Source organism: Coregonus clupeaformis, unplaced genomic scaffold (assembly GCF_020615455.1).
Source record: "Coregonus clupeaformis isolate EN_2021a unplaced genomic scaffold, ASM2061545v1 scaf3041, whole genome shotgun sequence".
Taxonomy (NCBI): Eukaryota; Metazoa; Chordata; class Actinopteri; order Salmoniformes; family Salmonidae; genus Coregonus; species Coregonus clupeaformis.
The window spans coordinates 22,280-38,139 of NW_025536495.1; positions in this window are offsets into that span (position 1 = coordinate 22,280).

Genomic DNA, 15,860 nt, shown 5'->3' on the forward strand with positions numbered 1-15,860 from the left:
TTTCCCTTATTCTGTTTTGACCTCTCAATTTCTAAAATCTCTAAAAATGCAGTTAATCCTCTTGGTGTCAATACAGACCGGCAGTGGCACACAGGCTGGTTACGCACAATCAAAATGCAGGGGATTGGGACTGAGGGCAACCATGGCTCTAATCTCGTTTGGGAGGCCATTGAAAGCAGCAGGAGCTACTTTTGAGGGCTCTGCCATTCAAGCACAGGTCTTTCTGCTGTAGAGAGAATAATCCCCAGCATAGATACAACATTAAAGTAGTCAAGCAGAACCCACAGAGGCTGTATTTCAAATCCACCCATTTGCATCTGGAAGTGAATGTGTGCCGACAGTGGAGCACAGAGTGAGCAGAGGCTTTCTATGTGTGTGTGGTGGTTGGATTAGCTCTTTTGAAGAGAAGCGCATGGCACATTTCTCCTTTTGGGTGATTGGTTCACAGCCTTTAAACTGTGTAAATAGCTCCCTTTTATCAAAGGCTGCCAGTGCTTTGTCCAGGTAGGCATGCTTGCCTTTCCTGGCCTGGTGGACAGTCCCGCAGGAATGACGCTACAGGAGAGAAAGGTTGTTTTAGAGCCTAGTTTTGAAACATAACTTTCAAAATAAAAAGTAATGCTTTATGGGAGCACAGAGTGAATGACAAATTAAATATATTTTATAGTATACACTGAGTATACCAAACATTAAGAACACCTTCCTAATATTGAGTTGGGGGTGGGGGCATGGACTCTACAAGGTGTCAAAAGCATTCCATATTGACTGCAATGCTTCCCACAGTTTTATCAAGTTGGCTGGATGTCCTTTGGGTGGTGGACCATTCTTGATACACAAGGGAAACTGTTGAGTGTGAAAAACCCAGCAGCGTTGCAGTTCTTGACACAACCCGGTGCGCCTGGCACCTACTACCATACCCCTTTCAAAGGCACTTAAATATTTTTGTCTTGCCTATTCACCCTCTGAATGGCACACATACACAATCAATGTCTCAATGCTTTAAAATCCTTCTTTAACCTGTCTCCTCCCCTTCATCTACACTGATTGAAGTGGATTTAACAAGTGACATCAATAAGGGATCATAGCTTTCACCTGGTCAGTCTATGTCATGGAAAGAGCAGGTGTCCTTAATGTTTTGTATACTCAGTGTATATTATCAATAAAAATGAAGGGCAAAGGGAAATGGGAAAAACACAGAAATGTAATATTGTGGGATTACATTTGTAATTTACTTTATACTACTTATGTAAGCACCAGATGGAGCTGTAGTGGATTCCAGAGTTAATTTCTAGAATGGCGTTGACAGGTGGACGCTGGCTAGAATGGCCTGCTATCTGGTTTCATGTTTGAATGCAGCCGTATATGTGTGTGATTGATTGAGCCATTAAATAATTATGATGGTGTATGTAAGTTGTCAGTGATGAATAACTGCATGTTTGCTGTGATGTGTCTCAATGATTCATTTAAGGAAAATAGCATGCAATGTGCATTTTCTCCCAGCATAATCCACTGATCTGAGAAAAAAAGCATTGAAGATAACAATGATTCATTCAGTTTGTAAACCCCTCCTCCCTTTAGACCCGTGAACTGAATTTGCATAAGGTCTGTTTAGACAACCTCCTGTATGGCTAATGCGTTGTCAGAGGCAGAGATGGGATTTCAGCATATGGTCCTCATTTTCTTGTGCCAGACTTTTAATTCATTATAGAGGGGAAAAAATCTCCAAATTGAATTGTGCAAGTGGAATGTGACCTGCAGTAAGTGTGTGCATCTGCAGGCCTCAGGGAAGAAGAAATTTAAAGAGATTGAAAAACATGGAGGAAAACTTGATGGTCTGATGTCTTCATATGCAGCTAGGTCATATGCTTTGACATTCGCAGTAATGTCCATTTATGTATTAAAAAAGCAAACAAACGTCCGCAAGTTTTTTTTTCTTGATGCACCAAACTTCTATCAGCTTTTGCAGAAGTACAGAGAGATGGAGAAGGAGAGTGCACAGAACAAGCAGAGAGGTATGGGGGCTAGGTTAGGGGCGTGAGTTTGCGACAAGGCATGGAGGCAAAGGAAATTAGAAATTCGGCGGGATGGAACCAGGGATGCGCCCTCTGCCCCCCTCTCCAGCGGTGCTCCTGACAGATGGGAGCAGGGGGAGGGTGCGAGCAGCCTCCCGAGTGGGGGGATTAAAACCCTGCAGACCCTTTTGCAGCCTGGAGAGAGTGTGTCACTGTGGAAAGGTGGGGTGAGGAGTTGGCACCTGTGGTGAGACTCTTGGGGGGTGAGGAGGGGGGTGCAGGACCGCTAATGTCAAAGGAGGAGAGGATGCATCCCCCCCTGGCCCCCCCTCCGCTAGAACCCCTTTTATTCACTGCCAGGCAGAGATGAGGGGGTGGGGATGCATCTCAATAACCTTAATAGAGCTCCCTTTAATTAATCAGCTCATCTGCAGAGACCCGATACCTGCAGCTGAGCCCCCCATCCACTCCCCAAACACAACATCCTCCCTCACACCACATCTCTCTGCTGCCGTGACATTGTGCTAATGAGGTAACGCAGCTACAATGTCATGGAAACATTGCAGAGACGTTATCTGTAGGAGCTCATCACACATGCTGGTGTCCCTGATCCCCTTCAATGTTTGCATCTGTGTGTGCGAGTCCTCCCTTGCTGTGCTACAATGCAACCATTTTACCAAAACAAACATATTCAAAATGATAAAGGAGGAGGGGAAACCATGATGCCACAGCAGTGGGTTGGATTTCTAAAGATGAAGAAAGGGGTCAAAGCCACACCTCAAGTAAACATTTGAAACAGATGGCAATTTCAAAGCAAGCCTCATCAATCTTTGTTGACACTATTCCTTTTTTAAACTACTCTTATTTGGGATATTTGCAATTATAATACATACGCTCATTTGAATATCAAATTAATTAGTGAACACACTAGAGTAAATGCCTTTTTTATAAGTCCTTGTTAAAAGTGAAAAGTTCTCGACTACGGTTGGATGGCGTGTTAATTTACAGTGATATCTAATCCCAAGTTACAGCACATAAAAGGCATTACTATACATATTTTAATGGGTAGGTGGTTGTTTTCCAAGCAATTTTCTGCTAGAGTACATTTTTAATTTATTCATATTTAATTTATTGGTCTCTGCATACCCACTCAGTAAAACTAATCAACAGCATGTATGGGGCTCTTAAAGTCACAGCTCTCTCTGGCAGCCAGCCTCTGATCAGGATAAACCCTTCATTTCAAACACTCTTTCCATTTCTGCAAAGAGCAGGCTGGGTAAAATACCCTCCCTGCATTCAGTCAACCAGGATGATACCACCTCCAAGGAGACTGTTCGATTCTCACAGACAACCTTTAATAATTGAAAAAAAAGTCAGAAAATGAAAAATGTGCCCAGCCTTGAATGATCCGAAATATTTCAATTTCTGCGGGTACTGACCATCGCCACCACTGTTGGAATGTCATCGGCTAAGGACAGAGCCTCTGCCTCTCCTCAAACTCCTCTGCCCTTGAGTTGGCTTTTTTACGGTGCTTTGGCAATCATTTAACACAGTGTGACTAGAGTTCTTATCACCTCCACTGTACGCTCCAAATACCTATCGACCCATTGACACACGGCGAAGAGGGACCTGCACAACCTTACACATGGAAATGATTTCAATTAATTACCATTCCCCCTAGAGGTGGCAGAGCGGGGGGGGGCACGTAATTCTGCAGTCACCTCGGCGGCGTCGTGGTTTGGCAATGCGTTGAGAGGGTGCATTACTAAAAGTGGGTCTTCAGTTTCCTCCCTGTAGCCCCGGCTGACCGCAGGTCTGCAGGAGTGCCTGGAAAGCAGGGAGATAGTGAAATGGAGTGTGCCAGATCCAATCAGTCATATCATAGGAAAATCGCCTCCATCACCTTCAGCGTAATTGGAACATTCATTACAGTCCAGTAAAAACGCAAGGCACCATTAGATGGACGCTTTAGGAGTGGATTCCTGGAGAATGAGAGACTTTCGGGGTCTCGATACGGGGTCACAGTCAAGTAAATAATAGGAATTGGTCCTTCGAGGCTCAGAAAACCCCTAGGCCCCTGGCACCAAAACACAACTTGGCACAGCAGAGGGGAAGAAATTCAATTATTGGACAGAAAATAAAATGCCCCTTGTGCCCCCTCAGTACAACAATCAGAACAGTCTCCTATCCAATATCTCACTTGGAGATTCACACATGGTCATTCTTGTTAATGTCTTCTACATTTGTCAAGTACCTGACTGTATTTTCTCAAAAGTTGAAGACATGGTAGATTTCAGTCGCTGTACTGTAGGATGCATCTAATAGGAGTTCTTTATTGATTGCTTCTGTCACATAATTTTCAGAGAACTATTCCTTAAAAAACACTGATATTATTTGCAAACCTGGTAACATACAGGGTATGGATTATGTGTGCAATGTTGAACATGTATTACTATGTTAAGTAGCCTCCTCTGTCCTCATGGCCTTAGTGTCAACTGTGACGAGAAACATTCTACTGCCACCAGGGGGACCCAGCCCTAGCCATAGCCTTGTCCCCACTGCTACAGTTTGGAACCATTGTAGTATTTTGTTATTGTTTGTTTTATGTTGTACTTGTTTGTAAAAAAAATTCCGACTGGTCTAGAGGGAAATTTATCACTGTAAACCATGCTGAAAATAAAATAAAAACATTTGGTCGATCAAAGGAAGAATATTTAATATGTTTAGGTTTGAAAATTGAGTTATTATTTATGTTTTGAGGGCTGTTTTTATGAAACTTTGTTCTAAACAAAACAGGCAGAAGAAGAATAGAGTGTAAATAAGAGTGCATACAGGAATTCTACTAAGAGTAAGCCTGAAGTCACTTACAGATATCATCATTTTACATTCTCTTTGTGAGGTATAAACACCCTAACAACAAATCTACCCGTTTATAGTATCTCTACCCAACTCTCACTAATGACTGTTTTTGGGGGGTAAAATTCATCTGCATTAAATATGAATAAATGGCATGATGAAATAATCAGGCAATGCCTTTCATGTAGCATACTCCTGATTTAACACACACTATGAAGGGCTTGTTACCCATTTGAACTAAAAGAACCTTTGCTCTGTCCAAATTGACCCTCAATTCGAAAAGTATGTGTAATTAACATAACAATTAAGAGCACTGACTGACTACTCAAAAGTGGGATTCTTCAACCAGATAATTTGGCAGATCCGAGATGGTATGTATTCAGTGTAGTTATGTACAGTGAGGGAAAAAAGTATTTGATCCCCTGCTGATTTTGTAAGTTTGCCCACTGACAAAGACATGATCAGTCTATAATTTTAATGGTAGGTTTATTTGAACTGTGAGAGACAGAATAACAACAAAAAAATCCAGAAAAACGCATGTCAAAAATGTTATAAATTGATTTGCATTTTAATGAGGGAAATAAGTATTTGACCCCTCTGCAAAACATGACTTAGTACTTGGTGGCAAAACCCTTGTTGGCAATCACAGAGGTCAGACGTTTCTTGTAGTTGGCCACCAGGTTTGCACAAATCTCAGGAGGGATTTTGTTCCACTCCTCTTTGCAGATCTTCTCCAAGTCATTAAGGTTTCGACGTTTGGCAACTCGAACCTTCAGCTCCCTCCACAGATTTTCTATGGGATTAAGGTCTGGAGACTGGCTAGGCCACTCCAGGACCTTAATGTGTTTCTTCTTGAGCCACTCCTTTGTTGCCTTGGCCGTGTGTTTTGGGTCATTGTCATGCTGGAATACCCATCCACGACCCATTTTCAATGCCCTGGCTGAGGGAATGAGGTTCTCACCCAAGATTTGACGGTACATGGCCCCGTCCATCGTCCCTTTGATGCAGTGAAGTTGTCCTGTCCCCTTAGCAGAAAAACACCCCCAAAGCATAATGTTTCCACCTCCATGTTTGACGGTGGAGATGGTGTTCTTGGGGTCATAGACAGCATTCCTCCTCCTCCAAAAACGGCGAGTTGAGTTGATGCCAAAGAGCTCGATTTGGTCTCATCTGACCACAACACTTTCACCCAGTTATCCTCTGAATCATTCAGATGTTCATTGGCAAACTTCAGACGGCCCTGTATATGTGCTTTCTTGAGCAGGGGGATCTTGCGGGCGCTGCAGGATTTCAGTCCTTCACGGCGTAGTGTGTTACCAATAGTTTTCTTGGTGACTATGGTCCCAGCTGCCTTGAGATCATTGACAAGATCCTCCCGTGTAGTTCTGGGCTGATTCCTCACCGTTCTCATGATCATTGCAACTCCACAAGGTGAGATCTTGCATGGAGCCCCAGGCCGAGGGAGAGTGACAGTTATTTTGTGTTTCTTCCATTTGCGAATAATCGCACCAACTGTTGTCACCTTCTCACCAAGCTGTTGGCGATGGTCTTGTAGCTCGTTCCAGCCTTGTGTAGGTCTACAATCTTGTCCCTGACATCCTTGGAGAGCTCTTTGGTCTTGGCCAGGTTGGATAGTTTGGAATCTGATTGATTGATTGCTTTTGTGGACAGGTTTCTTTTATACAGGTAACAAGCTGAGATTAGGAGCACTCCCTTTAAGAGTGTGATCCTAATCTCAGCTCGTTACCTGTATAAAAGACACCTGGGAGCCAGAAATCTTTCTGATTGAGAGGGGGTCAAATACCTATTTCCCTCATTAAAATGCAAATTAATTGATAACATTTTTGACATGCGTTTTTTCTGGATTTTGTTGTTGTTATTCTGTCTCTCAATGTTCAAATAAACCTACCATTAAAATTATAGACTGATCATTTCTTTGTCAGTGGGCAAACAATGGGATCAAATACTTTTTTCCCCCACTGTAGCTAGTGGTGCAGGTGCACCATACAGTAAGATCCTCCTGGTCCTTCCCTGAGCCGGTTCATTTCCTCTGTGATGACTGAAGCCAGGGCTCAGTCACAGGAAATAGGGCCTGCTATGCTCTACCACAGCCCTTTCTCTCTACCCCAGCCCTCTCTCTCTATACCCCAGCCCTCTCCCTCTACCCCAGCCCTCTCTCTCTACCCCAGCCCTCTCTCTCTACCCCAGCCCTCTCTCTCTCTACCCCATCCCTCTCACTACCCCAGCCCTCTCTCTCTCTCTCTCTCTCTCTCTCTCTCTCTCTACCCCAGCCCTCTCTCTTTCTCTCTATCCCAGTCCTCTCTCTCTCTCTCGACCCCCCCCTCTCTCTCTCTCTCTCTACCCCAGCCCTCTCTCTATTTCTCTCTACCCCAGTCCTCTCTCTCTCTCCGACCCCCCCTCTCTCTCTCTCTCTCTCTCTACCCCAGTCCTCTCTCTCTCTACCCCAGCCCTCTTTCTCTCTCTACCCCAGCCCCCTCTCTCTCTCTACCCCAACACTCTCATTCTCTCTACCCCAGCGCTCTCTCTCTTTCTACCCCAGCCCTCTCTCTATCTCTCTATACCCCAGCCCTCTCTCTCTCTACCCCAGCCCTCTCTCTCTACCCCAGCCCTCTCTCTCTCCTAGCCCTCTCTCTCTACCCCAGCCCTCTCTCTCTCTACCCCAGCCCTCTCTCTATTTCTCTCTATCCCAGTCCTCTCTCTCTCTCTCGACCCCGCCCCCCCCTCTCTCTCTCTCTCTACCCCAGCCCTCTCTCTATTTCTCTCTACCCCAGTCCCTCTCTCTCTCTCGACCCCCCCCTCTCTCTCTCTCTCTCTCTCTCTCTACCCAGTCCTCTCTCTCTACCCAGCCTCTCTCTCTCTCTAACACTCTCTCTCTCTACCCCAGCACTCTCTCTCTCTACCCCAGCCCTCTTCTCTCTCTCTACCCCAGCCCCCTCTCTCTCTCTACCCCAACACTCTCTCTCTCTACCCCAGCCCTCTCTCTCTTTCTACCCCAGCCCTCTCTCTCTCTCTACCCCAGCCCTCTCTCGTTCTCTCTACCCCAGCCCTCTCTCTCTCCTCCAGCACTCTCTCTACCCCAGCTCTCTCTCTACCCAGCCCTCTCTCCTCTACCCCAGCCCTCTCTCTTATACCCCAGCCTCTCTCTCTATACCCCAGTCCTCTCTCTCTCGACCCCAGCCCTCTCTCTCTATACCACAGTCCTCTCTCTCTCTCGACCCCGGCCCTCTCTCCCTCTACCCCAGCCCTCTCTCTCCCTCTACCCCAGCCCTCTCTCTCTATACCCCAGCCCTCTCTCTCTATACCCCAGTCCCTCTCTCTCTCTCTCTCTCGACCCCAGCCCTCTCTCTCTATACCCCAGTCCTCTCTCTCTCTCTCGACCCCGGCCCTCTCTCCCTCTACACCAGCCCTCTCTCTCTATACCCCAGCCCTGTCTCTCTCTATACCCCAGCCCTCTCTCTCTATACCCCAGTCCTCTCTCTCTCTCTCTCTCTCGACCCCGCCCTCTCACACCACTCAGCGGCCAGTGTGATTGGACTTCTCACTCTCTGCTGCTCCACATTATTGGCCATTATCACGCTGTGGTCCATGTGTAGGGTGACACTGGTGTGGTGATGGAGAGGCGACAGGAAGGACCTCTACTGCAATAACGTATTATTAGCTTTTTCACAGCTCCCCTGGGCTGGATTTACACTGGATATCCACAGACCTCTAAGGGCAGCCCACTGTCACAACAGCACTATCCACCACCCGAGCAATGTCCAGATACACACCCACACCGTTGCAAACGCACACACACACACGAAAGCAGACAGAACTTTGTGACTTTTAATTCACATGCCTCTTTCCAATTAGCCCTAGCAGTGCTGAAGTACTGGTGTGGTATGTTATTATTGTATACCCTCTATTGTTCAGAAACCATCAAACACATTTTCTCCTGTCATTACTTTATGTTCGTAAACTGTTCTTCGGGAGAATAGAATAGAACAAGTATTGCCGTGCAGAGCACACTGTTACCTGCTGTGCACGACAATGCATCACATCACAGCACGTGTACATTGGATTTGAAACAGAGTAGCACTTCTGCCACTATAGCTATTTTCTGTCAATGTTCTTGTCCTTCGTAATGTTAACCATGTCCCAAGTGACTGCTGCCGTGTTTACCTGTTCTGTTTATAAAACAGTCAGAACTTCCTTAAGGGACAATAACATCGGCCAGGCTCAATTAGAGAGATATTTTGCTGACATGCAGATCGCCTCTACTCAATCTTTTTATGTAAAACATTGATATGCCAGTCACTTATGGATGGATGAACTTTGGGAGAATCAATAGTATTGATGAATCATAGATCATACAAGCCAACAAGACCGGCATTATTAGAATGAATTCATGGCATGGGGAAAGTCAACATTCAATTGTAATCATAATCAGACAAAGTGAGTTATGTACAATCAATAGCACAATTATTATAATAGAGCTTGCCTTTGTGGTGTAGACACACATTCAAACAGACTGCAGTGTGTGTGTGTGTGTGTGTGTGTGTGTGTGAGTTTAGTCTTGCATCTTTATATTCATTTATCATAAAACACACAGCGCCACAGTGTACACAAACTCAGACGGCTTATGCATTACTATGACTGATAGGTCGATCAACATGAAAAGAGAGTGAATCGCTCTTGCAGAAATGTCCTATAGCATACAATAGCTGGGTGACAGTCTACCATAAAATAGTGTGAGCTAGCCTTTTAAACTACAGGGTATTTCAGCCCTGCAGGTAGAGAGAGAAAGATACATTTGTCCTCTCGTCATCAGAGACAGTAATCACCCAGGATGTAGGGGTAAAATTCTAACTGCACAACAGAACTATTCTGAACCCTGATGGAATTTCTCTACACCCTGCAGAAGCATTACAATATTGGAACCTTTGGCTGTGCCCCATTTTGTAGTGAAACATATTGGAAGGGGATTGTCAGGAGGGGAGCACAATATCGCTGTGAAATCCGAGGAGACAATGGCATTTGATTGTGTCCTTTGGTGAACCCTGGGATATTGGCTGGATTGCAGTTTTTTTTAAAACCTGAGCAGCAGTGGATACTCTCTGCTTCACTATCTGTTGTTGCTCCTCTGGAATGGCACAAGGCAAAATCAATAACCACAATGATTAGAGAGAGACTTTTCTGGACAGTGTTGTGTTTTTTTCTGTGAGGAATTATTGAGAAGACATTACCCCTGTTGCCAAAGATAATTCTAACAGAATATTACAGCACAAAATACTTCTATGTACAGTATGAGGAAGGCAAAGGTGCTGGAACAACTGAAATATAGGTGACACTGCACTGAAACGCCAATGCTATTAATTAAATCATTAAAAAATCAGCATTCGTGTAGCCTATACTTTCTATTAAGTACACTCAAACAGTGTTATGTTTGAATCTGCTCATGGTAAAGAATTGTATGTCAAAGAAAACATGATAAATGAAATCATTCAAATCTGACAAAGCCCCACATCCCCGAGAGCCCCTCAGAGCTCCTAGGGTGACGATTAGATACAGAACAGTAGCAACAATTCATACTGGGGACGAGACTGGGACGCCGCCCCCCCTGGAGCACAGCTAGCACTGCGAGGCCACTCGCCACTCGGGAATAAGATGAGGCCTGGTTCAGTGCGTGTGAGCACAGCACTCTGACAGTCATTTGTAGGCATGTTGGGGGTCGAGGTCACAAAGAGACAGAGAGAAACTCCATATTAGGAAGAGCGCAAATAGTATACCTCTAATTTAGTCCAGTGATGTCACTCAGGTGACATGAACCAAGAGCATTGGACGGAGATACGGAGAAAGAGAAAGAAAGCGTGAGATGGACAGAGGGAAAGTGAGAGACATGAAGAGATGAGAGATGGACAGACACAAAGAGAAAGAAAGCGTGAGATGGACAGAGGGAAAGTGAGAGACATGAAGAGATGAGAGATGGACAGACACTCCCCCCACTTACTGAAACCCCAATGCCTCTGGTCTGCATTAATGGTGTCAGTCAGACCAGTGAATGTCATCTGCTTTTACCATCTATCATCTATTAGGCCAGCTGGCCTAAGGACAGACGTGGATCCATCCCATCCCAGGCCTGTTCCACTCCCTTCCATATGTACTGCATGGTGCTTCTCAAGCCCACCAGATCAGCTGGCAGCTCATCACTCTCTTCACCATGTGGTTTCCGCTCTCTCTCTCTCTCTCTCTCTCTCCCCAGTGGTGTGTCTTAGCAGGGATGGGCACTCAGCCTACGCCAGCCAGCCGTTGAAAGACTGACTGGTAACCCCATCATCATCATCATCACTCCACCGCCCGCACATACAGTATGATGTCAAGCCCTAAAATATAACACAGGACTAATTGTGCACATGAAAAACATTATGTAACTGTGTAGTATGGGGAAGGTTTTGACATTTTCCCTCTCCAGTTTGAAATGCAATTAGAGCCGAAAGATCAAACATTCTAACAGATCTACTTTCAGACATTTACATTTGTAAGTTTAGCAACCAACGTGATAATTTGAATACCAGCAGTCACTTTAACTCATTACAGATAATGGCCCTATCGCATGAGTTGTTCTGAGAGTGCTTTGAACTGAAGGAAGTGACACCCTCCTCCTCTCCTCAGCTCTAATTGAGCGAACAGTGAAACAGCTCAAATGTCTCAGCTAACTTGTAGTACACGTGTGTGCGTGTATTTTTACAGTTCAAATTCCAACGTTTTTTTTAATCTTGATGTGATGTAAATGTGAGCTAAATCTTCTATGCTACTATAGTTAAAAAATGTCATTCATGCTTGTTTGCTTTACACTTTATGAATGATTGAGCTTTAGAAGAAAAGGCTGTGAAGCTTGGAGGCGATTTGGCTTTCATCCCCTCCACCCTGTGCAGCTGAGTGTTGGCACTGTCTCTCTGTGCACAACCATTAGATCACAGTTTGATCATTCGCCTAAAATCGCTCCACTCGAAGGAGAGATTTAAGACCACTTTCATCATGAAAGGCCCTTATAAGATGAGCAGAATATACCTGCATTGAAGGTTTTCCTTTTGGTGAGCATGCTGTACTAAACTGGGCCAATTTGCGCGATGATACACACAAACTCACAATCGTGCGCAAGAAAAATAGAAAAAGTCAGCTCCATATTTGTCTGATTTCCCCCTCCCTGACTTTCATGTGATTTCAAGTTGGAGTGAAAATATCATCCTAACTTGCTCTTCCCCCATTAAATCCACGGCAGCCTTTGTAATAAAAAGCATTGCACTTTGAATCATTCGGTCTAATAAATCCCTTCAGAATGAGATGGCCTCTGTCATCTTCATTTTGGCCTTGTTAGGGCCCATTCTCCACCATGGGGCCAGATGCGTGAGTGACTGGGGTCATTACTGTGAGAAGTCTCATTATGGTAAGCCTGAGCAAGACAGTCCAGGGTACACACCCTGACACTCCTCTCAGTTCATTTACATTTTGGCAGAAACTCCTATCCAGAGCAATTAGGGTTAAGTGCCATGCTCAAGGGCACGTTGACAGATTTTCTTACCTAGTTGGCGCTGGGATTCAAACCAGCTACCTTTCAGTTACTGACCCAACACTCTTAACCACTAGGCTACCTGTCACCATTCCTTTCCTCCCCTCTCTCCTCTTGCTCTTCCTCTCTCCTTCTTTCTATTCATCTTACTCCTCTCTTGCCCTCCTCTACCATCTTTCTCCATGTGACAGCTCAGGCTGTTTGGAGGCCTATGTTTCCCTCCACTGTTCAGCAGAGCAGCAGATTGTGACTTTAGAGGCCTCCCTCCTTCCTTCACTGTAATGGAATGCATATTTCCTTTGGTGTGAAAGGTGGGTACTAATGAATAGCTCCACCTGGGTCCTGTCCTGGAGACCCCTCCTTGTCCTCCACTCTGCTGTCTTTCATTGAACGCTCTTTGTTGATTAGACATAATTGAGGCGACTCAGAGAGACCCAGGGCCAGCTCTCAGCTCCTTCCTCCAGCTCAGTCGGCACAGATGAAAAAGCCCATCTAGGCGCCCGAAGTGGGGGGTCAGCGCAAATCAGATCCTGGGCTTTCTTGTGTCTGGCAGCCGACACTTTCAAATGTTAATGGATGGGGGTGAACAAAGACGAAATGGGTCTGAAAATGCTAATTGTCCCTAATTCATGTAAATAGGTTTTCTAATGGAGGAATTAACCATTTTAAATACGCAATTGGAGGCAATCAGTCCTTTCATTTGGTGGGGCGGCACAGGTGTAGTGGATTGAAATTCATCTTTCACACAGGGCTGGATCATTTGTCACTTGGCTGTGACCAGGCAGGGATGACAGAGAGACGGGGACTCAGTGTGGGCTGTGTGTGAGCAGACATGCTCAGAAAAGCCTCTGGATAACCTCTCATTGTGAGTAAGGTATGTATGGTAAGGTATGAATAGGAAGATTAACCAAGACCGATCAACAGAATTTTCTCAAAACTACTTATCTTCAATAAATGTTCTGTCCATGATGCTGATGTCATGCAGGTGTCAGGCTTTAGGTTAAATAGGTAGTGTCCATGGATAGGCATATGCCAGACATAACATTGTGTTGGTAACACTGGTCTTCACTCATGGTCCTGATGAATGGACAGCATCTCGCGCTGAAATGTCCACAAGACAAGAACAAATATTCCACACATTAAAACAATGATTCCTTTATATAACTACTGTAAATACCGTAACATCACAGCATAGCTCGTTGTGATGGGACTGGAAAGGAGAAGAGGGCACACAGACAAACACTCACTATCACCCATAGATGCCACAGAGACTAACAAGGGGAATGGTCTGGGAATAGAATCCTCCTGACTTATTACTCTGATCATCTCAAACAGACAACAGAGCACGAGGTCATGTTACACCATGTAGTAACACGGTGTAGCAACAAGGCCACAGAGCGACAGACACAGCACAGACATGGCATAGGGGGTATGAATCAAATTTGCCACACTGTGTCTATGGGAGAATGACTTATTAGTCAATATGAGGCGGACACTGTGGCTTTCAGGGCACAGTGAGAGAGAGCGAGAGAGAGAGAAGGAGGGAGGGGGGGGGCCTCACTAATGAATGAGACAAGAAAAACCTTGTTTAAAAGGACAAATCAGATCACAAGATTTCCAACCCATTAGGCGCTACTCACTGGGAATGATAATAATGATAAAGGAGGTTGAGGCCTCTGGATTTCTGAGTAGAAAACAGTGTTGTCTTGGGAGAAAAGCTTTTCCTGGAGGAGAATCAAAGAGCAGTTAATTTTCACTCTGACCTTCAGGGCTCCAGGCAGCCAGACAAGGGCACAAACAGATTGAGAATTAATTGGTGCAATTAACATTTTGTGATTATAAGGACTCCAGATCAATACGCTATGCAAATAGCAGTATTGATGTGCTGCAGAAACCTTGTTAATTGTGTTTGGCGAACAAACAGGCCCCTGTGTTACTATTCCATAATGGAACAGGAGGCACGGACGGGCTCAAACTGGACCACTTTAGATGCATGAGGACGTACAGCACTCTTCTCTTCTCTCCCCACACCCTCCATCCACCCCAACCCTCCTCTCCTCTCCACACCCTCCATCCACCCCAACCCTCCACTCCTCTCCACCCCTCCACTCCTCTCCACCCTCCATCCAACTCCACCCCCAACCCTCCACTCCTCTCCACCCCTCCACTCCTCTCCACACCCTCCATTCCACCCCCCAACCCTCCACTCCTCTCCACCCCTCCACTCCTCTCCACCCCTCCATTCCACCCCCAACCCTCCACTCCTCTCCACCCCTCCACTCCTCTCCACCCCTCCATTCCACCCCCAACCCTCCACTCCTCTCCACTCCTCTCAAGACGCTTAAGGAAAGTTGCAGAGTTTGATAGTCTTGTTTGCTTTTAAGTTGGCCTTTTAGTGAGCCTTTGAAGAGGCCCTGCTTGAAGGGAAGAGTGTGGATGCAGCTGCTTCTCTGTTGCTGTGATCTCTCCAGTAGCCTGCTCTCATTTCAGGTTGTGGCAGATTACACAAATGGCCCACTCCCTCCTTTCTTTGACTGTTTGTTTCAGTACAGGGGAGCAGGGATGGCCATGCGAAACACAATTGAAACGCTCAACGCAGACAGCCATTCTAATGAATTAGTTTCAGCTTTATTGCTATGGACTGGATTTTCCACTCTCGTTATTAAACCGCGTTGAAAATGCACTTTCATTTCAGATAAGTACCAGTAATCCTGTTTGCGGAGCGCTGTAGATGAAGTTAAATATAATTTAAGCAGAAACGGAAACTGGTGGAACAATGTAATCACTGAAAGTGAGATTGAAGTGATGCTATTATTATTATCATTATTATTATTTTCATGATTAGAGCTTACTGTTGTGTAGAGAGCAGGGATGGTGATGGCAGGTAGCATCAGTGAGGAGGTGAGGGGAAGAGAAAACCCACTCTACCCAATAGCTATCAGAGAGATCCAATAAATCATAGCTCACTCAGCACCAGGCTTTTTCATATTGCCCATCTCACTGTTTGTCCCTGTGACAATGGCTTGCAAATTACATTCTAGGGCTTACTGCCTGCAGCCTACTGGAAATCCACACATCCACAAAGAGCTGTGCACATTGCAGAAAGTAAAGTACCATAGTAAAGCGCTACTGTTAATTACATGGGGTTAATAAGGCGAGGGAGCAGTTTGCGTGGCCTTAACGGTGCAGTGTAGCCGTAGCCATGGCCGTGGTGTAATGCTCTGTTTTGTCTTCTACCCACATAGGATTGCTGCCCCATCTTTGCTAAGGACTCTGGGAACAAAAAGAGAACTCCCTGGTGACAGTATGGCAGAGCCGCGATAAAAAGGTGCAAATATTAATCCTGCACTGCTTTATTTTAGTCACGGCTTTTAACAAATAGAAATTATGAATATTAAAAGAGCGTTACAGAGCTGTGTTAA